At 30.9% G+C, this 24,396-nt stretch overlaps 1 protein-coding gene and 3 long non-coding RNA genes across 12 annotated transcripts in view; 3 read left to right on the top strand and 1 right to left on the bottom strand.

Moving 5' to 3' along the window:
- Positions 1–24,396, bottom strand: part of Ten-m (teneurin transmembrane protein Ten-m) — a 683,381-nt gene that overhangs the window by 463,369 nt on the left and 195,616 nt on the right. The gene's annotated exons all lie outside the window — the stretch shown is intronic.
- LOC145970919 (uncharacterized) lies at positions 286–2,391 on the top strand. The gene is made up of 3 exons (XR_014438672.1): positions 286–429; positions 790–1,108; positions 1,317–2,391. It is a non-coding gene; the product is annotated as an uncharacterized LOC145970919 (long non-coding RNA).
- Positions 13,845–15,349, top strand: LOC145970920 (uncharacterized). The gene is made up of 3 exons (XR_014438673.1): positions 13,845–14,005; positions 14,364–14,682; positions 14,880–15,349. It is a non-coding gene; the product is annotated as an uncharacterized LOC145970920 (long non-coding RNA).
- LOC145970924 (uncharacterized) lies at positions 17,205–19,119 on the top strand. The gene is made up of 3 exons (XR_014438677.1): positions 17,205–17,376; positions 17,738–18,047; positions 18,261–19,119. It is a non-coding gene; the product is annotated as an uncharacterized LOC145970924 (long non-coding RNA).

The raw sequence follows: 24,396 nt of genomic DNA, 5'->3' as shown, positions 1-24,396 counted from the left end.
AGAAATACAGACAGATCTATCTTGCAACGATTAGTAATTTTTAATATTCATACTTATATTTTAATATTTACATAATTTCTGTAATTTTTTCCTATAAACAATGAGATTACCAGCAGTGAATAAGCAACTAATCGTAAAATTAGTTAGGCAGATTTAAATTGTGTATCAATATTTACATTTATACAAAGACATTTTTTCACGACCTTTCTCTGTTTCCTTTATTAACTTCTATGTTCTTCGTTGAAATTATTCTTCGTTTGAATTTAGTCATATACAGTCTCTGATACAAAACGAATATTATGCCTTGCTATGTATGGCCGTATTTTACAAAAATCGTTCCAGGTGCAACGTGCAATTTTTGTAATAAATATTATTCTCTTCGGCTAAACTTTTCCAGTATATATAGTCACATAAAAACGACACATAAAGGTATTTATAACATTATTAACCGTTTTAGCGTCAAGCGGCGCGATGACGCTTCTTCTGTTCAGTGCTTAAAAGTGCCAGCGCATCAATTTGTAAATTCACAGTAATTGCACGTTCGGTTTTTGTCGATGCGTGTCTTTACTGTTACCGTTTGGTCACAGGCAAATTAAGACGAAATTGAAGCAATATAACACTCTGCAAGTGTACATTTTTTAAATATTATAACATTTAACAAGGCTGGCCGCTTAGCTTTTTTCGACTCAGAATTAGAAGACAAGCGCTATCGCGCCGCTTGGCATTTTTCGATCGAGATTCTACAAAAGTTCGTGGCACTTAACGGCACTTAAAAAATTTCCAAAATAGGAGAAAGCGAATACTCCTTTTCTGTAATACAAGACGATAAGTCGAAAGTACAATGTGATAGTTGTCATAAAAAATATAAAATAACTTACACCGCTACATACGATATGAAAGTACATTTAGTAATTAAACATAGAATTGATGAAAATATAGCGAGCGAACATCAAAACTGGATAATAAATAGTAATAATGTTATACTAAATTATGATACAATAACGTGCCGACATTGCGATCAAGTTTTTCCAAAGAATTATGTCTGTTTAATGAAACATTTGGTCACTCATGATGAAGTCGATGTACCTTTGGAATTCCAATAAACGGGGTAAGAGAGAAACGGCGATAAATCGAATATTATTATTTTATCTCTTTTCATTCTCTTATTCATATATATTTTTGTGTACATAATGAATAAAATTACATATAATAAGTAAAATGATCAAATTCAAGATATTTAGTATATCCTTATCACAAAGATTATGAATATTAAAATCAAACATGTTAACAACAACAAATAGTTTCTTACGTTCAAGGCAAACTGCTATGGATATTCCCAAAAGCAGCTACAAATAACTAATACGCAATTTTTATCAATTTGGCAATTTAAATGACTATATATCACTATAACTTGGAGATTCTGAGTTAAACAGCTTTCGGATTTTGATAACATTGCTGAATATGATGGCCCTTCCGATCTCAAAGATATATGTAAAAATATTGAATTATTGACCAGCTCTCAGTCAACGGATATTTATAAAATTGCTGATTATGATGGCCCTACTGAACTCGAAAATATATTTAAAAGTAAGGAAATGGAAAAATTTTACGCTTTGATGGGTAATAATTTGCTTTTTGACGTAACATTAAATAATATAACATGAAATTATAATTACAATACATCTACAGTTTTACAAATATTTTGTTTATTTATCACATATTTATCAAACATCGACAAAGAAATATTTTCGGCTATTTTTCATACTATTAATATCTATTAAAAAATTTATTACATAATATTATATTTAACATCTCTCAGATATTACATATGATCTGTTATTGATTTCGAAAATAATTTTTTAAAACAATTCGGTACACATACATACATATGTACATACATGCATATATACACACACACACACACACACACACACACACACACACACACACATATACACATATATATGATACATATTTTTTTCATACTATTTGTATAGAAAAATTTATTACATAATATTGTGTATAACAGGTATTACATATTTCATGATTCAATGACTGATTTTTACATCTGTCATTGATTTTGAAAGTAATTTTTTAAAATAAATCAATTATATATGAAAAATAATTATTTATAATTAAAATTTTAGTTTATTTTCTTACAAATTATTTTAAACTTTAATCGCATTATTTTAAGCTAAATCTCTTAATTGTTATGTATTATAAAACGGAAGAATTATGAAGAAGATGAGGAGTAAAAGTAATTTTATAATTTCTTGTAATTTTTTTACGCCGGAAACAATTTCAGCTCTCAAATATTCTATTATGTAATAATTTTTCAAAGAAATTTAGATTAAAGATGAAAAAAATTATTTTAATGTAATTTTCTATTTCATAGCAATATATAATGTGATGAGAATAAAATGTTATTTATTGTACAAAATTAAATATTTTAAAACTTCTTGCTTCTAAAAATGTTTGTTGTAAAAATCAAAATTAATAAAATTTTTATGATCAACTATTTGTTATTCTATAGGTTCATTACACTATTGAAAAATTATAATCAATTGTTTATCCTATGATTCCTTTATTTATATTCATTACATCAATTTTGAATGAAATTTCAAATTGAATGAGCTTATAAAAATTTCTATATAATTTAATCTCGATAATTTTTTGTGTAAAAATATAAATTTATTTTAAATTTTAATATTCTTTCTATATTGATATTTCGTTATTCTAAATTTGTGAAATTTTACGTTAATTTCTATTTTCAGCAATCTAAAAAGTCTTTAGAAATAGTTATTATACTTTTTTAATATATTTTATTCTAAATTTTTCGACTTAATGTATTGTTATTCCGCAAATATTAAAAAATATGGCCTTAAAATATCTTTTGAATTCTTCTTTAATTCAATAATAAAAATTAAGAGGATTTCCTAAAATTAAGAGTTGAAATTACATCTTGACATGTGAAGCTGACGTTTAATTTAATCAGCTCTCGTTGACATCATTAATATTGTGACAATGGGAATATCGCTCGTCGCTGCTCTAGCCATGATAGAGCGAAAAATATAACGATGAAGACGCTACATTCCGCGTATCCCGAAATTATTGAATATGCGTTGGAGTGAATTAGCGGCGGCGTTGAATTAAATATAAGACGCGGGTAAGCCGCGGGGATCTGGATCGTCGGTTGTGTTCGCTATTAATGTCACCAGCCCTAACCACGGGTCATGGACACCGTTGGAAGGGTGCATTCTTAATCAGGTGTGCCTTTCGGCACACCCGCATGCCTCTCTTCCCTCCGAATACCCAAACCGAATGAGATAATAAAGCTGCATCCGCGGGAAACCCTAATAACTTTACGAAATCTGTGAATCAACTAGTTAACGCGGTAGACTCGATATATTAATAATGAAAGAGCAATGCGTTCAACAAAATATCAATCGAAATTCGATGGCATATAAATTCCTTTCCGTAATAATTATTACTGCGCAATTCTACTTCGAATATTTGAACATAATTATTACATAATTATCAATCGATTAGAATTCTAGCGTACTGTATTACTTTAAGAGAATAGAACTCGATATTGCTAAATATATTTTATATCAAGCCTTTAACACAGCTAATATTTTTAGATAACGATTCTTCTTTAAACAATCGAGATGTTCTTTTAGCGACAAATTAATAAATATTTCCTATCAGTTAAATTCTTTAAATTGGATTTTTGTTTAAAATATCATTATATATTTATTTGTATTTTTAATTTTTATTAAATGCCTAGCATTTATAGATTCTTTTAATAACTATACATAATAAGTATATTTTTTAGGGCACATTATTTCTATAATTGCAAATTTATAATTTAGCTTCAGGTAATTTAATTAATTGTGTTTGATCGCTCAAACAAAAATATATACTATCGTTATTGCAAGGTAAAATGAGATCTCTTTGTATATCTCAGATCGAAATTCTATATATATATATATATATATATATATACACCGTGACAAATTTACTTTCTCCCATTCGCACAATCCGATGGGACAACCGCGTCGCCGGCGCGAGCGGCACAAAGGGTGAGCGATGATGAATTGGATGCAACTCGCATCCCCTTGGCGCTCCCCCGGAGGGTTCGTGACGTGTCCGATGTGCAGTACCTATACACACACACACATACACACAACAGATACACATATATATATAATACATATATATATATGTACGTACGTGACATTTGCTCGTACACGATTTTTGTGGGTGCGCGGCTACTTAACGATTCGCCCGGTTTTTGCGGCCTGACAGTGTGACTCACGTCAGCGCACATGTGCCGCGCACACGCACTAAGTTCGCCAAGTCGGCGAATTCCAAAATGAAATTACGAATTATGAGCACATGGGTATTATATACGAGACGGCAAAGGGGCGATTTGCGAGACTTTACGATTCGCGGGTACTTCTTCAGCAGACAGGAACGAGGTTTCAAAATGACTCGTTTACGAGACGACCTTTGTGCTCACTCTGGTTTTTCCCCCTCGCAGCGAACATCCGGTTCTCTCGATTGCTGCATCGTAATGCAATGTAATCCTCGTCAGAATTCAAGATAAAGTTTATATGGACTATTATTGTCTTATTATTAATTATTACAGCTGAAACACAGATACATATATATGATCTATTTTCGTTATATTTGTAATATCCTGTGCTTAAGATCGATGACTTCTTTTAAAAGAGTACAGTTGAGTTAAATTTAACAATTTGATTTTATTTCAATCGTCTAAAAATACATTAGAGCTTTTCGTTCATAGTAAAAGGAAGGAGAAGGAAAACTTAAAAATATAATTTGAATATAATAAAGAATTATCATTAATCAAATTGCATTTCAAAGTTGACATTCAATAAGTCTAAAATTTTCAATTCGTGCAAAGGAATTTAAATAATTATTTAGATGAATATCGATATTTCTCGCTTAGACATCTTTTACTCGATAATTTAGATTCCAGTATATTTACGTGCACGATAACTTTGTGAGAACAGACAATGCGTTTCGCTGATGCAGCCCTCAGTGGCGGTCAATTTTAATGCCCGATACCTAACCGTCAGTCGTTAGATTGATGTAACAACATCAGTCGAGTATTAACCTGAAATGAGCGTATAATAGCGGTGTCGGGTATTTGATGCCTGTGCTCAGGATGCACAACGTATGGCGTCCGCTTGCACATGCAAGTTCTAACGATATTAGGCTTACATTATATACACCATCCATGTGGTTAAAATTAAGCGATATATCGATATGCGGACGTATGTTACACATGTACTAGTTCTATGTAAAGAAAGATAATATCAGAATATATATATATATATATATATATATATATATATATATACAACTCATACGAGAGAGAGTTATATTTACGTCAATCAAAATTGATGGGCTATATGATTATTTCATTCAATATGTATGAAATCTTTTTTTTACATGAGTATGATTTGAATATTTTAATAAATACATGTTTTATATCACGTGGCAAATTAATTTTATTATCTAAATTTAATATGTGTGATTTAAATCAGAAACTATCTAAGATTTCGATTGAGCGGAAAAATGTATTCATCATGTCTCATCCGTCGATAGAGAGTTTTCAAATTTCCAAATCGCGTTTGACACGTGTAAATTGAAAGTGAAAATCAAAACGAATCCAAAATATCTACGACTAAATCCACTCAATCCTTCTACACGTCCGTACATCCTTACTCCGCGAGATGATTGTCTTACTCCGGCAGACAATTGACAATTGTGATAAAGTGATTCGAAGTGCAAACCGATTTCTCTCTCTCTTTCCCTTCCTCAACTCTTCCCGTCGGTTTCCTAGCGGAGTATAAATACGTATGGGATTTCGAGCATGTGTTTGTATACGTCCACGTACCGGGGAGGCCGGAGAAAAGTCTAGATTCTTAAAATTCCCGATGCAGGTCTCCGGCTCGTGGCGATATTGGAAAAGCTATCGGCGCCCTCTCATCTACTCGCCGGCATTCGATACGAACTGGACGAAATATTCGGACGCAATTTCTTTATGATAATTCAATTTATCCCTTGATCGCACGTCAGCGCGCCTGCTGCAAAGTGCACCGGCGCCGATATCGTATACCGATCGTATATGTACGTACCTGACGTATCTACCTACTTGCATCCTCCTGGACCTTTTCTTCTGCAAATAGTCGGACCTTATATGCGTCCATATTGCTGGGAATAGCCAGCCCGATAAAGAATCCCACCCGTTTTTCGTGAATTCATTTCGCCAGCAACCGACGTAGAGCGTCGTCTCACGAAGATTCATGAAAATCGATCGATCCGCGTGCCTTCGGCGAAATTTTGCGAGGTACTCCTTTTTATCGGGGTTTTATTTAAAATATTTAATATATAAAGTTATTATTAATAAATAAATATAATAAAGTTTTTTATTAATACCCCAGGTTTACATTTGTTATTGTTTGTCGTTTAATTCTAATTTTTCTTTTTACGCGAAATTCTTCAATTAAAACATCTTTCGAAAAGTAATGTCGTGATGAAAAAAATCTAAAAATTCTTCTGCTATGTAATATCGATATGAGTTTTTGCATAATTGCATCTATTTCTTGTATCAATAATTCTTTGATTTGAGTTTTCTTATTTTAATTAATATATACTTTCAATGTACATACATTTATTATTTCGATACTGATAGATAATAAATAGTATTTTATATTTTTTTTATTTAATAGTATAGCATTTCTCAATTAACTATAAGTGCTTTAAAAGCTTCGCGATATAAATTCAATTATTATTTCAATCGAGTAGAAATATACTCGTAGATAATTTCAAAAAATTTTTTCGGAAATTATATCCTACATTTTTTGATAAATTTTGAAAATATTTGTAAAAATATTTTTAAGACTTTTGTATGATATTTAAAAATATATGTGTATTAAAAGTGATGCTTTTAAGATATTTCTCCAAGACATTTTTTTAAAAGCATATACAAAAATCAATGTTTTTTTACTTATAAATACACATACACATGCAAAATGTCAGTGCAATTTTGTAACATCTTTCGATTCAAACTTAAACATTCATTTAGTGTCACGTCACATTTGATTTCACCGCCTTCTCAGATGGGAATTGCGACCTGACAAAACAGTCTCTACTGTCGGATACGACGCACGATAAATATTACAGTCGTCCAAGTTGTAACGACGATTGTGTATTGACTCATTTACATTTCGGTCTCTCGCATCCAGACAACGACGACGACTACGACGACTACGACGATGACGACGATGTCGAGTTCCCTCGATGCCTGGTAATACCGTAGCGAACCTCGTTAGCTCCGGTTCCCTGTGTGTGACGGTGGCGTGCCACCGCCGCTGCATTACACGTACCCGACATTACAGGCAATCGTCCGACGATCGAATCGACTGACTCCCGACTCCCAATGTGTATTCCGCGCGCGTTGCACGTCAGCCCAATTTTGCCAGGAAATACGTGTCGCCGCGCCATGCTACGCTATGTGCGCTCGCGCCCGAGCGGGTTTCGTGCCGCGGGTTAATTAATAAATGGGGATTCGATTTGGCGAGAATAATTCAGGAATTAACATCGGCCTATCTCGCTATTCGCTTCGGCTCCGACCAGGCGCATCGCTTGGCCAGCAAGGCGAAACACGTACGCGCGCGAACGTGTCAATATTGGCAAAGAGCTGCGAATGTCAATAATTGATAAACGGCACTTCTTCGCTCTGCAGTCTGTAAATTACTCCATACGCTCGTGCACTATATTTGTACCAAATGATGCATCGTTTGTATCGAAAGTAGATTAACGTTTCATCCTCCTAAATATATTTCGGCTCTATTCGAAAGATGTCAGTCGACGCAATCGCATTTATTCCCCTTACATCTCTTGGAAATTGGAAAAATTATTTATTCCATTTATTCCCTCACGAATGTATATTTTGAGATATTAAGAGGAGAATTTTTTCTATGCAACATTAGTTTAACTCTAGTTAAAATAACATAATTACAAGCTTTCAATATTTTTATCAATGTCTATCTATTTTATTGCGGAGGAAAGATATAACAGCAAGTAACTTATCTTAAATTAGAAACTTGTGAGGACCGATTCGCTACGCGTGATTTATTTATAGTCAATTATAATAATTAACGCGTAAAGCAGCGTTTAACAACGACCATGATGCTCTTTAGCGGACAATTTTCGTTCGCATGAGAATTGCCAGCTGTCCATTACGCCTTCTTGGTGTACACTTGTCCACACGTACCGTCCGTGGTCGCGTATGCTTTGCGGTAACACCAGCACGTGGCCGGTCCGAAAGCCAGAAACCCACTCTCGTGCCTGCGGTTCCCTTTGTTTTCTCTGTTTTGTTTCGTATCACTCCATTATACCGCACAGGAGGATTCTAAAAGAGAGAGCTATCTTGCGTAATCTCGTTTCTAACACCTAGCACAATTGCGCGAACCGATTTATATCGATAATAAGTCCGATAATAAGTCTCTCGAGTCACTCTTTGTCGTCGATTCGCAAATTCGTGAAAAATAAACGAGCGAATCGATATGATAATTGCGCATCAAACTGTGAATACTATTAGCAAACATCTTGGCAATATTCGCTGGTAAAGTGTCTAGAATATCTCTTGAATATCGCGGAATTAATTACGACGTCTCATTAAACTTTAGAGGCCGTAATAAATCATGTTATTGCCGGATAATGGTTTGGCTTTTCCCTCTCGGGACTGATTTGAAAAAAATTTTTATAACCACGACGTACGTATGTATGCGCACAAATGTATAAAATAAAACTCGCGGTAGCTCGAGTTCGACGTTCGATGATGGATTCAAAAGTTTTATGAACGATTTACGCGCACGGGAGCCCGATGCTCTCGGGTTTTATTGAATTTTTTGAAAACTCGGGATTCGATATCGAATTGTGTAAGATGAAAGTTTAAAAATATATGTTAACGCGGGGCGGAAAATATCGCGATTCTTTGGAAATGGAGCGGATTCGCGCGCGTCCAGAGGGTACGTCTATTTGGGGATATTTATTCACCGTGACGGATTTCGCTCTCTCCGCGAGAGCGGACGCGACGGGAGAGAGAAACAATTAGAGTGAAGTGGCCAAAGTTTTCTCAGCAAATATCACTTACGAAAATACAATCGAGACCCGTCGCAATCGAAGGATGCATTGTGGGACCGTGGAAAATGGCGGTCGGAAATAATCGGATAACGTTCGCGTTAGTGGGACGAGGAGGGAGATCGAGACGAGATGAGGAAGTTGGGGAAACGGGAAAATAAGAGAAGGGAAAGACACTCGCAGATACGATTCGATACGCTTAAGATCAATTGATACGGGATGGATTATGAAAGATATATATATACGTGCATGTGTATGTTTATATATATCAATTTATCTCGAGTACATATATTTCTTAATAACATTATGTCGGCAATTTTTTTACTTAAGCGATTATTGGGATTTGCATTGATTTATCGAGATTACTTTTATCGGCAATTGAAAAGTTATTTTTGTCCGATCTCTCGTATTCGATTTTATCTTTCGTGATACGTATATACTTGCTCCAAGTCCTCGTGACTTTTTAACGGCAAAGTGTCCAACGCTGTCGCACAACTGACACTACGCGTTTCGGCAGTGGCATTATCAGGGGAGTCTACGATGCCAGGCAGCAAGAATTAACGCGTAAACGAATTATATTGTCCCATCAGCCGCATCAGCTAATTATAATATTTATCAGACACATACTGTACGGCGACCCCCTAGAGCGTCGGTCGACGAGCACACAAGGCTGGAACCACCGAAACCGGTTAATATGCACGTACATGGCGGTGCAACAAAATAGCAAGTACGTACACGGGTACACGTGTGTAATGCATGTATGTATACGCGGGAACACGTGCGTACGCGGATGCGTATGCGGCGCGTCCTGCACTCTCTCGTTTAATATTTCAGTATAGCCGCCACACACACTGTGCGGGTTTTGGGGACGCTTCGTCCTGTCCTCCTGTACGTCGTCAATTCCCACGGGTTTATTGAAACAGTGCGTTGTTCGGAGTAATAGGTCGCCCTCCCTCTAAATTACCTCCTCCCGAAAATTGCCTCGTATCTTCGGAAAACTGAGATTAAACTGTAGAATCATTTACCTGTTTTTTCCTTGGATTTATTCTAATTGCAAGTAGGGTGAGATTATGGCACCTTGAAGTTGCGGTGATGATGTATCGATATTCTTTTGCTCGCACAGATCAACATTTTTATATTATAATGAGAAAGAAGGAAAAATCATGTTTTAATCGCAATTTCGAGGGTCACTACATTGTGATGCAATTTATAAAATTACAAATGATTACTTTTTCCAGTGGTCTATTTTCCCCCATATAAATACGTAGAAAGATACAAAGATGCAAAATAAACTCATTCTTTCCGCTAACATGGCATGTTCACGTGCTGGACGCAAGATGTTCACAGACACGTCGTTATCGAACGTCGTTCGCCGTGAAGAGCATCGCGATATCCAGATGTTAATCGAGCGGTCGCGGAGCCACCCAAGTGGATAGAGCAGGAATGGGCAACACGTGTTCTCTCGCAGACGCGGACTGTTTCGCACGTCACGATTAATCTTATTTACGTTTCTACGAAACGCAAAGCGCGCGCGCGCGCAGATATCCTGGGGAGTCATCGCTTTAAGGAGGCGATACAGACGAGATGAAGATCCGGAGTCGTGATGAAAGGTGGAGTGCGCGTTGGATGTTGCGGGAGATCAAGTCACAATGTTCCTTTATCGGTCGCATCTTCTGCGCGTAGGTTGAGGCTTTCTATCGAACTCCCGCCTTCTTGTTAACTTCTCGATTGCTCCTCCGACATGAATCTCCGGCTAAAAGAGATCTCACGAGGAAGATCTCACGAAGGTTCTCTATAGAGGATGTTCTGTAAAGTCGCGCGTCACATAAAACAACGAAAATATCATGCGTCATATCTCACTGCAGGACGAGGTACTTTACACTTTAGGCATTGTTCCAAAATGATATCTGTATGAAAGGGATCTGGATATACGTATCATTGAGACTGTATGTGTTTTTCTTTTTTTTCGCTGAGATTAAATCAATCTTCAAGTGGCGATTAATCAAGGCTGCTTGAACGTCCAGGTCGCGATTCATCGTGACGTGTTTATCCCGCTCGTAATTAATTACGAATCACGCGGACTGTCTTCCAGGAACGTCTTTTGTTGTTTAATATGCCCGCGAGCCACATTGTGTATGTACGCCCGAAAAGGTGGCCATTCAACAAAATGCGCGTCAGAGTCAGGACAAAGGCGAAGTGTCATTGCCGCGGATACAGAGAGAAAGAGAGGGAGAGAGAGAATGGAGATTGCTATGTCGTCCAATGGCGCGCGAGGCGGAGGCACACAATTTGTCAAACGTTGACGCTAAGCCGCTAACTTTACCGTGTAGCGTCATAGCTCATCTTACGAAACCCCTGTTGTGAGGCTTCCACCTTCCCGTCGTCGCCGTCGTCTGAAGGTTACCATCGTGGTCCGGATTCACCAGTTGTCTCGCTAGCGTTCCCCCGAAAGCTCTCTTGTTCTCTCCATCTCTCTCTCTCTTTTAATGTAGATTCGCTGCTAATTATACCAGCCTACGTGAGATTAAGAAATTTTCGATGTATCGAAATGGCGTTAAATACGAAGATTTCGCTGAGATTTTTTGGATTTTAAATCCGTGAATCTTCTAAATTAAATTTTATTTTTCTTATTTATCATTACATCATAGAGAAGATATTTGAAGAAAATTGGTGTATTCTTAAGCGCTGAGCTTTATTAAAGCTTACATAAAGTTTGCATCTACTTAGTCAATTTATCGATCAGAAGTGTACAGTTTGTGCATTCGTTTGTATAGAATAGGTTGGTATAGAATAGGTTGCTATCGAGAGTTTTCAAAGTTTGAAAGTTCTTTTCCATGTCTTTCTTTTGACGAATTAATGAAAATAGCGATAGAGGTGGAAAATCTTTTTACTCTCGACTGCTGCCAACCTACGGTTGGCAAAAGACGGAGGGAGTATGCGCTTCACCGAGCTCGGATCGGTTATTACCACTTTTCTCGATAACAATAACATAATTCGATGTCATCTTTTGCACATCAGTTTTTTATTAACCAAGGATGGTTTAGAACATATTATCATTCTTCATTCTATTAATAAAAATCGGAAAAACAATATTATTTCGTCTATACGTTCTCTCATTGGCTGCGAGCGGAACTAAGAAGCAAAAATGATTCACCAATAAGATTCGTTCTACGCATCCGTATAGGGAAATATAGTAACTTGAGTTGGAGACATGTCGAAGTAGCAGGAATAATAATTACAGAAACATAACCCTATATGTCAAATTATTATTATTGTTGACAATTATCAATAAATTGTTGTCAATAGTAATAATAATTATTGTGTTGATTAAAATGTTATTTATTGTTCAAAATTAAGTATAGTTTTAAAACTTCTTGCTTTTAAAAAAAGTTTGTTATAAAAATCAAGATAAATAAAATTTTTATGATCAACTATTTATTATAATATAGGTTTATTATACTATAGAAAAGTATTTATCCTTTATCCTATGATTCTTCTATTATTTATATTCATTATGTTACATCAATTTTGAAATAAATTTCAAACTCAATAACCTTATAAAAATTTCTATATAATTCAATCTCGATAAATTTTTGCATCCCATCGTGCATCTCACGCAATAAGATCTCCACAGTTGCTTCCTATTGTTAAATATTGTACGCTGATAAATCGAGAAAGTCTTAAAAAATAAGCAATTGAATCGTATTTAATATGCCTCTTGAGAAGAAGTTTGGAAAGAAATTTTAAAGTAATGTATCTAATCGTTCTTTTAAAAATCGAGGAATAAATTTATTTTAATGGATATAGAGAGATAAGTGAATCATCAAAAAATGAATCTTTTTTGAGTTCCTAAGGTATTTATTTTTAAATAAATTAATTATCGTAAATTATAATTATTTTAGTACAAAAATGAAAAAGATGTAAAAAAAACAAGGGTAAAATTTTCAATCCAAAAAATTTTCAAACAATAACTTATTTGTTAGAACAATTATTCTAGCTATTAATTAAGTGGACATACATAAAGCTTGCTTGCTTACAAAAGCTCTGATAATTAATTTATTAAATATAGTTACAAAATATTTTTTAAAAATATTATATAATATTATAACATAAGCCGCGTTTGTTTCCAATTCAATGATTTGTGTATTGACTGTAATAAAAAAAGTAATATGTATTTGATGCAATTTGATAAGTAAGAAATTTATTAAATAAATAAGATAATATATCTCTTTATATACATATATAACATAGGGTATATAATAACATAGGGTTATTCTAGTACACAGTAAAATATATTATACTCCTCGATTAATGTATCTCGCACTTATCCTTTCTTATCAAAGTAGTAATTTATACTTATTTTGATAGAAGTAATTGTTGCTAATTCATCGATACAGATTCACAGACAGATCTATAATTTTTAATATTCACATTTATTTCAATATTTATGATTATTTAATTTCACTTTCTGTAATTTTTTCCTACAAACAATGAGATTACCAGCAGTGAATAAACAACTAATCGTAAAGTTAGTTAGGCACATTTAAATTGTGTATCAATATTTACATTTATACAAAGACATTTTTTCCCGACCTTTCTCTGTTTCCTTTATTAACTTCTATGTTTGTCGTTGAAATTATTCTTCGTTTGAATTTAGTCATATACAGTCTCTGATACAAAACGAATATTATGGGTATTTCCTCCTATGTATGGCCGTATTTTACAAGAATCGCTAAAGGTGCAACGTGCAATTTTTGTAATAAATATTATGCTCTTCAGAAAAGCTATTCCAATATAAGAAGTCACAGAAGATGGAAACATAGAGGTATTTATATCATTATTGACCGTTTCAGTGTCAAGCAGCGCGATCGCGCTCCTGTTCAGTGCTTAAAAGTGCCAGCGCATCAATTTGTAAATTCACAGTAATTGCATGTTCGGTCTTTGTCGATGCGTGTCTTTACTGTTACCGTTTGGTCATAAGCAAATTAAGACAAAATTGAAGCAACTCTGCAAGTGTACATTTTTTAATATTATAAACAAGGCTGACCGCTTAGCTTTTTTCGACTCAGAATTAGAAGACAAGCACTATCGCGCCTCTTGGCATTTTTCGATCGAGTTTCTACTAAAGTTCGTTTCTACTAAAGACACTCAAATGGCATTTAAACAAAATATTTCCAAAATAGGAGAAAGCGAATGCTCCTATACTGTAACACAAGACGATAAAGTAAAATGTGATAGTTGTCATAAAATATATAATATATTTTACACCACGACACCCAGTATGAAAATACATTTAAGAATTGAACATAGAATTGATCAAAATACAGCGAAAGAACTTAAAAAATGGATAAGTGATAGTTATGATGATGTTACATTAAATCAGGATGGTACAATAACGTGCGAACATTGCCATGAAGTTTTTCCAAAGAATTATGTCTGTTTAATGAAACATTTGGCCACTCATAATGAAGTCGATTTACCTTTGGAATTCTAATAAACGGGGTAAGAGAGAAACGGAAAAATCGAATATTATTATTTTAACTTTTTTTATTCTCTTATTCATATATATTTTTGTATACATAATGAATAAAATTATATATAATAAGAAAAATCATCAAATTCAAGATATTTAATATATCGTTATCACAAAGATTATGAATATTAAGAAACAGGTTAACAAGCAGTTTTTTACCTTCTAGGCAAAGTGTTATAGACATTCCTAAAAGCAGCTACAAATAACTAATACGCAATTCTTATCAATTTGGCAATGAAAATGACTATATATCACTACATCTTGGAGATTCTGAGTTAAACAGCTCTCAATCAACGGATTTTGATAACATTGCTGAATATGATGGCCCTACTGAACTCGAAAATATATTTAAAAGTAAGGAAATGGAAAAATTTTACGCTTTGATGAGTAATAATTTGCTTTTTGACGTAACATTAAGTAATATAACATGAAATTATAATTACAATACATCTACAGTTTTACAAATATATTATTTATTTATTATGTATTTATCAAACATCGACAAAGATATATTTTCGGCTATTTTTCATACTATTGATATCTATTAAAGAATTTATTACATAATATTATATTTAACATCTCCCAGATATTCCATATGTCATAATCTGTTATTGATTTCGAAAATAATTTTTTAAAAGTATTCGGTACACATACATACATATGTATGTACATACATACATACATACATACATATATATATATATATATATGCATATGCATACATATACACATATATATGAGACATATTTTTTTCATACTATTTGTATAGAAAAATTTATTACATAATATTGTATATAACAGATATTACATATGTCATGATTTTTACATCTGTCATTGATTTTGAAAGTAATTTTTTAAAAGAAATCAATTATGTATCAAAAATTATTATTTATAATTAAAATTTTAGTTTACTTTCTTACAAATTATTTTAAACTTTAATCTCATTATTTTAAGCTAAATCTCTTAATTGTTATGTATTTTAATACGAAGAAATAATGAAGAAGATGAGAAGAAAAGAGTAATTTTATAATTTCTTGTAATTTTTTTATGCCGGAAACAATCATAGCTCTCAAATATTCTATTATGTAATAATTTTTGAAAACAATTTAGATTAAAAATGAAAGAAATTATTTTAATGTAATTTTCTATGTCATAGCAATATATAACGTGATAAGAACAAAATTTTATTTATTGTTCAAAATTAAGTATAGTTTTAAAATTTCTTTCTTCTAAAAAAAGTTTGTTGTAAAAATCAAAATTAATAAAATTTTTATGATCAACTATTTGTTATTCTATATATATATTACACTATAAAAAAATTATAATCAATTGTTTATCCTATTATTCCTCTATTTATATTCATTACATCAAATTTGAAATTAATTTCAAATACAATAAGCTTATAAAAATTTCTATATAATTCAATCTCGATAAATTTTTGCATCCCACCCTGCATCTCACGCAATAAGCTCTCCACAGTTGCTTCCCATTGTTGGATATTGTACGTTGAAAAATCGAGACAGTCCTAAAATAGAAGCAATTCAAACGTATTTAATATGCCTCTCGAAAAGATGTTTGGAAAGAAATTTTAAAGTAATGTATCTAATCATTCTTTTAAAAATCGAGGAATAAACTTATTTTAATGGATATAGAGAGATAAGTGAATCTTCAAAAAATGAATCTTTTTTAATTTCCTAAGGTATTTATTATTAAATAAATTAATTATCGTAAATTATAATTATTTTCGTACAAAAATGAAAAAGATGTAAATAAACAACGATAAAATTTTCAATCCAAAAAATTTTAAAACAATAACTTATTTGTTAGAACAATTATTCTAGCTATTAATTAAGTGGACATACATAAAGCTTGCTTGCTTACAAAAGCTCTGATAATTAATTTATTAAATATAGTTACAAAATATTTTTTTAAAATATTATATAATATTATAACATAAGCCGCGTTTGTTTCCAATTCAATGATTTGTGTATTGACTGTAATAAAAAAAGTAATATGTATTTGATGCAATTTGATAAGTAAGAAATTTATTAAATAAATAAGATAATATATCTCTTTATATACATATATAACATAGGGTATATAATAACATAGGGTTATTCTAGTACACAGTAAAATATATTATACTCCTCGATTAATGTATCTCGCACTTATCCTTTCTTATCAAAGTAGTAATTTATACCTATTTTGATAGAAGTAATTGTTGCTAATTCATCGATACAGATTCACAGACAGATCTATAATTTTTAATATTCACATTTATTTCAATATTTATGATTATTTAATTTCACTTTCTGTAATTTTTTCCTACAAACAATGAGATTACCAGCAGTGAATAAACAACTAATCGTAAAGTTAGTTAGGCACATTTAAATTGTGTATCAATATTTACATTTATACAAAGACATTTTTTCCCGACCTTTCTCTGTTTCCTTTATTAACTTCTATGTTTGTCGTTGAAATTATTCTTCGTTTGAATTTAGTCATATACAGTCTCTGATACAAAACGAATATTATGGCTTGCTATGTATGGCCGTATTTTACAAAAATCGTTCCAGGTGCAACGTGCAATTTTTGTAATAAATATTATCCTCTTCACAAAAGCTATTCCAATATAAGAAGTCACAGAAGAAGGAAACATATAGGTATTTATATCATTATTGACTGTTTCAGTGTCAAGCAGCGCGATCGCGCTCCTTCTGTTCAGTGCTTAAAAGTGCCAGCGCATCAATTTGTAAATTCACAGTAATTGCATGTTCGGTCTTTGTCGATGCGTGTCTTTACTGTTACCGTTTGGTCATAAGCAAATTAAGACAAAATTGAAGCAACTCTGCAAGTGTACATTTTTTAATCTTATAAACAAGGCTGACCGCTTAGCTTTTTTCGACTCAGAATTAGAAGACAAGCACTATCGCGCCTCTTGGCATTTTTCGATCGAGTTTCTACTAAAGTTCGTTTCTACTAAAGACACTCAAATGGCATTTAAACAAAATATTTCCAAAATAGGAGAAAGCGAATGCTCCTATACTGTAACACAAGACGATAAAGTAAAATGTGATAGTTGTCATAAAATATATAATATATTTTACGCCACGACACCCAGTATGAAAATACATTTAAGAATTGAACATAGAATTAATCAAAATACAGCGAAAGAACTTAAAAAATGGATAAGAGATAGTTATGATGATGTTACATTAAATCAGGATGGTACAATAACGTGCGAACATTGCCATGAAGTTTTTCCAAAGAATTATGTCTGTTTAATGAAACATTTGATCACTCATGAAGTCGATGTACCTTTGGAATAAACGGGGTAAGAAAGAAACGGCGATAAATCGAATATAATTATTTTATCTCTTTTCATTCACTTATTCATATATATTTTTGTGTACATAATGAATAAAATTATATATAATAAGTAATATCATCAAATTCAAGATATTTAATATATCAAGATATTTAATATATCACAAAGATTATGAATATTAAGGTCAAACAGGTTAACAAACAGTTTTTTGCGTTCTAGGCAAAGTGTTATAGACATTCTTAAAAGCAGTTACAAATAACTAATACGCAATTCTATCAATTTGGCAATGAAAATGACTATATATCACTATATCTTGGAGATTCTGAGTTAAACTGCTCTCAGTCAACGGATTTTGATAACATTGCTGAATATGATGGCCCTACTGAACTCGAAAATATATTTAAAAGTAAGAAAATGGAAAAATTTGACGCTTTGATGAGTAATAATTTGCTTCTTGATGTAACATTAAGTAATATAACATGAAATTATAATCACAATACATTTACTGTTTCGCAAATATATTGTTTATTTGTTATGTATTTATCAAACATCGACAAAGATATATTTTCGGCTATTTTTCATACTATTAATATCTATTAAAAAATTTATTACATAATATTATATTTAACATCTCTCAGATATTACATATGATCTGTTATTGATTTCGAAAATAATTTTTTAAAACAATTCGGTACACATACATACATATGTACATACATGCATATATATATATATATATATATATATATATATATATATATATACACACACACACACACACACACACACACACACACACACACACACACACACACACATATACACATATATATGAAACATATTTTTTCCTACTATTTGTATAGAAAAATTTATTACATAATATTGTATATAACAGATATAACATATGTCATGATTTTTACATCTGTCATTGATTTTGAAAGTAATTATTTAAAAGAAATCAATTATGTATCAAAAATAATTATTTGTTATTAAAATTTTAGTTTTTTTTCTTAGAAATTATTTTAAACTATGATCTCATTATTTTAAGCTAAATCTCTTAATTGTTGTATATGGTAAAACGAAAGAATAATGAAGAAGATGAGAAGAAAAGAGTAATTTCTTGTAATTTTTTTACGCTGGAAATAATCTTAGCTCTCAATTATTCTATTATGTAATAATTTTTCAAAAAATTTAGATTAAAGATGAAAAAAATTATTTTAGTGTAATTTTCTATGTCATAGCAATATATAATGCGATAAGAATAAAATGTTATTTATTGTTCAAAATTAAGTACAGTTTTAAAACTTTTTGCTTCTAAAAAAAGTTTTATAAAAATCAAGATTAATAAAATTTTTATGATTAACAATTCATTATACTATAGGTTTATTATACTATAGAAAAGTATTTATCCTTTATCCTATGATTCCTCTATTATTTATATTCATTATGTTACATCAATTTTGAAATTAATTTCAAACTCAATAACCTTATAAAAATTTCTATGTAATTCAATCTCGAAAAATGTTTGCATCCCACGCTGCATCTCACGCAATAAACTTTCCATAGTTGCTTCCTATTGTTAGATATTGTACGCTGAAAAATCGAGAAAATCTTAAAAAATAAGCAATTGAAACGTGTTTAATATGCCTCTTGAGAAGATGTTTGGAAAGAAATTTTAAAGTAATGTATCTAATCATTCTTTTAAAAATCGAGAAATAAACTTATTTTAATGGATATAGAGAGATAAGTGGGTCTTCAAAAAATGAATCTTTTCTAAGTTCCTAAGGTATTTATTTTTAAATAAATGAATTATCGTAAATTATAATTATTTTAGCACAAAAATGAAAAAAATGTAAAAAAACAATGATAAAATTTTCAATGCAGAAAATTTTAAAACAATAACTTATTTGTTAGAACAATTATTCTAGCTATTAATTAAGTGGACATACATAAAGCTTGCTTGCTTACAAAAGCTCTGATGATTAATTTAGTAAATATAGTAACAAAATATTTTTTTAAAATATTATATAATATTATAACATAAGTCGCGTTTGTTTCCAATTCAATGATTTGTGCATTGACTGTAATAAAAGTAATATGTATTTGATGCAATTTGATAAGAGTAAAAAATTTATTAAGTAAATAAGATAATATATCTCTTTAAAATAGGGTTATTCTAGTACACAGAAAAATATATTATACTCCTCGATTTATGTATCTCGCACTTTTCTTTCTTATCGATGTGGTAATTTATGCTACCCATTTCGATAGAAGTAATTGTTGCTAATTCACAGATACAGATTCACAGACAGATCTATCTTACAACGATTAGTAATTTTTAATATTCATACTTATTGTAATATTTATGATTATTTAATTTCTCTTTCTGTAATTTCTTCCTACAAACAATGAGATTACCAGCAGTGAATAAGCAACTAATCGTAAAATAGTTAGGCAGATTAAATTGCGTATCAATATTTACATCTATACAAAGACATTTTTTCACGACTTTTCTCTGCTTCCTTTATTAACTTCTATGTTTTTTGTTCAAATTATTCTTTGTTTTAGTTTAGTCATATACAGTCTCTGATACAAAACGAATATTATGGGTTCCTATGTATGGCCGTATTTTACAAAAATCGTTCCAGGTGCAATGTGCAATTTTTGTAATAAATATTATTCTCTTCGGAGAGACCATGTTAATATAAAATATCACATAAAAGAGGAACATAAAGGTATTTATAACATTATTATCCGTTTCAGTGTCAAGCGGCGCGATCGCGCTTTTTCTATCCAGTGCTTAAAAGTGCCAGCGCATCAATTTGTATATTCACAATAATTGTACGTTCGGTTTGTGTGGATGCGTATCTTTACTATTTACTGTTACCGTTTGGTCATAGACAAATTAAGACGAAATTGAAGCAATATAACACTATGCAAGTGAACATTTTTTTAATATTTTAAACATGACTGGCCGTTTAGCTTTTTTCGACTCAGAATTAGAAGACAAGCGCTATCGCGCCGCTTGGCATTTTTCGATCGAATTTCTACAAAAGCTCGTGGCACTCAAACGGCACTTAAAAAATTTCCAAAATAGGAGAAAGCGAATGCTCATTTTCTGTAATGCAAGACGATAATTCGAAAGCACAATGTGATATTTGTCATAAAATATATAATATATATTACACCATTACAAGGGGTATGAAAGACCATTTAAGAATTAAACATAAAATTGATGAAAATACAGCGACAGAACATCAAAACTGGTTAATAATTAGTAATGTTGTTATACTAAATCAGGATTGTACAATAACGTGCCGACGTTGCCAACAAGTTTTTCCAGAGAATTTTTTCTCTTTAATGAAACATTTGATCACTCATGAAGTCAATGTACCTTTGGAATAAACGGGGTAAGAAAGAAACGGCGATAAATCGAATATAATTATTTTATCTCTTTTCATTCACTTATTCATATATATTTTTGTGTACATAATGAATAAAATTATATATAATAAGTAAAATCATCAAATTCAAGATATTTAATATATCTATATCACAAAGATTATGAATATTAAGATCAAACAGGTTAACAAACAGTTTTTTGCGTTCTAGACAAAGTGTTATAGACATTCTTAAAAGCAGTTACCAATAACTAATACGCAATTCTTATCAATTTGGCAATGAAAATGACTATATATCACTATATCTTGGAGATTCTGAGTTAAACTGCTCTCAGTCAACGGATTTTGATAACATTGCTGAATATGATGGCCCTACTGAACTCGAAAATATATTTAAAAGTAAGAAAATGGAAAAATTTGACGCTTTGATGAGTAATAATTTGCTTCTTGACGTAACATTAAGTAATATAACATGAAATTATAATTATAATACATCTACAGTTTTACAAATATATTGTTTATTTATTATGTATTTCAAACATCGACAAAGATATATTTTCGACTATTTTTCATACTATTAATATCTATTAAAAAATTTATTACATAATATTATATTTAACATCTCTCAGATATTACATATAATCTGTTATTGATTTCGAAAATAATTTTTTAAAACAATTCGGTACACATACATACATATGTACATACATGCATATATATATATATATATATATATATATATATATATATATATATATGTATATATATATATATATATATATATATATATATATATATATATATATATATATATATATATACATACATACATATACACATATATATGAGACATATTTTTTTCATACTATTTGTATAGAAAGATTTATTACATAATATTGTATATAACAGATATTACATATGTCATGATTTTTACATCTGCCATTGATTTTGAAAGTAATTTTTTAAAAGAAATCAATTATGTATCAAAAATAATTATTTATAATTAAAATTTTAGTTTATTTTCTTACAAGTCATTTTAAACTTTAATCTCATTATTTTAAGCTATATCTCTTAATTGTTATGTATTATAAAACGAAAGAATAATAAAGAAGATGAGAAAAGTAGAGTAATTTTATAATTTCTTGTAATTTTTTTATGTTGGAAACAATCTTAGCTCTCAAATATTTTATTATGTAATAATTTTTCAAAAACTTTACATTTAAGATGAAAAAAATTATTTTAGTGTAATTTTCTGTCATAGGAATATATAATGTGATGATAATAATATGTTATTTATTGTTCAAAATTAAGTATAGTTTTAAAACTTCTTGCTGCTAAAAAAAGTTTGTTGTAAAAATCAAAATTAATAAAATTTTTATGATGAACTATTTATTATACTATAGATTTATTACACTATAGAGAAATTATAATCAATTATTTATCCTATGATTCCTCTATTTATATTCGTTACATGAATTTTGAATTTAATTTCAAATTCAATAAGCTTATAAAAATTTCTATATAATTTAATCTCGATAATTTTTTGTGTAAAAATATAGATTCATTTTAAATTTTAATATTCTTTCTATATTTATATTTCGTTATTTTAAATTTGTGAAATTTTACGTTAATTTCTATTTTCAGCAATCTAAAAAGCTTTTAGAAATAGTTAATTGATATAAAACTTTAACTATTAGCAATTTTATTTCTTTAAAATGGTATTAAAAAGACTGTGATACAATTTAATAAAAGAAATAGAGAGAGGTTTCTCTAAATTTTTACATATATAAATTTTGATTTTAAACTTTCATTGTAAAACTTAAGAATAAAATGGTATTTGGTATTTTTTTCTAGTAAAATTACTTTCAACCGTAATTTGATTGAAACGATGTCATTCTCATGATGTATAAACTTGAGACGGAGAAAATTATTCGGATCGCTTGTGACTCTTTGCCATGTTAGCCGAATTGGCAATTCCGCGACATGCATTAGAGAATCTGAAAAATTGAGCTGTTCTATATATCTCGTTCCGAGCCAGCAAAGTAAATTCATGGGTGGGAGCGCCCTGGAAAACGACATGTGCGACAGTTGCCAACTGTCCTGCGGTTATTGGAAGCGTATACGAGAGTCTAGTCGTTCGCTGGCACTCGTGACGTTTCGACTATCGGGAAGTTATTAGAGGATAGAAAGCGGTACGTGGTAGAGTGAATGGCTGGTTAAATGGCAGCTGTATACGTGCTAAGAGTTCGATGCGGCGCGCCGTAATGAATTTCGGAACTTGAGGTCACCCTCATTCGTGTCTCGTGCTCGAATCAGCGAAACTTCTGTGTAAAGAAGATACGTTAATAGCGAGAGAGAGAGAGAGAGAGAAAGAGAGAATTGTGTGCAGGCTTGACGTATTTGCATGCATTTTGCAAACATTCCGGTGAATCTCGAATTTTGCAAAGAGTCAGAAACTAGAAAAGAAGATCGATTTTTTTCTGTGCGCAGTTTCTTATATTTACATTCTTTATACAGGGTGTTTTTTAATAAATGCGAAAAATTTTAGGAGATGATTCTTTATCGAAAATTAAGAGGAGTTTTTCATATAAACATTAAAAATTGAATAAGGGTTGCTAGTTTCATCCCCTTATAACAATACGAGAGGCTGAAAAAAATATTAATAAATAACCTTTTTACTAGTAGAAAATATCCACCTAATTTCACTTCTTGTTCCAAATTTGAGAAAAAAATAAAAATCTGATTTTTACTCCCATTTTTGGAGGAGTGTAACTCCACAGGGAGGGATGTAGGAGTATATGTTCATGTGAAAAACCCCCTTTAATTAATTTTCGACAAAGAATCATCTCCTAAAATTTTTCGCACTTATTAAGAAACACCCTGTATAATCTATCTGATAAATCTCGATTTTATTATTTATATTAGAGAATAAATAAAATAAACGATAATATATT

This window comes from Camponotus vicinus, unplaced genomic scaffold (assembly GCF_025532165.1).
Source record: "Camponotus vicinus isolate PSW18456_S1 unplaced genomic scaffold, iyCamVici1.0 SCAF_4, whole genome shotgun sequence".
Classification (NCBI taxonomy): domain Eukaryota; kingdom Metazoa; phylum Arthropoda; class Insecta; order Hymenoptera; family Formicidae; genus Camponotus; species Camponotus vicinus.
This window is presented reverse-complemented; position numbering and strand designations above follow the sequence as displayed.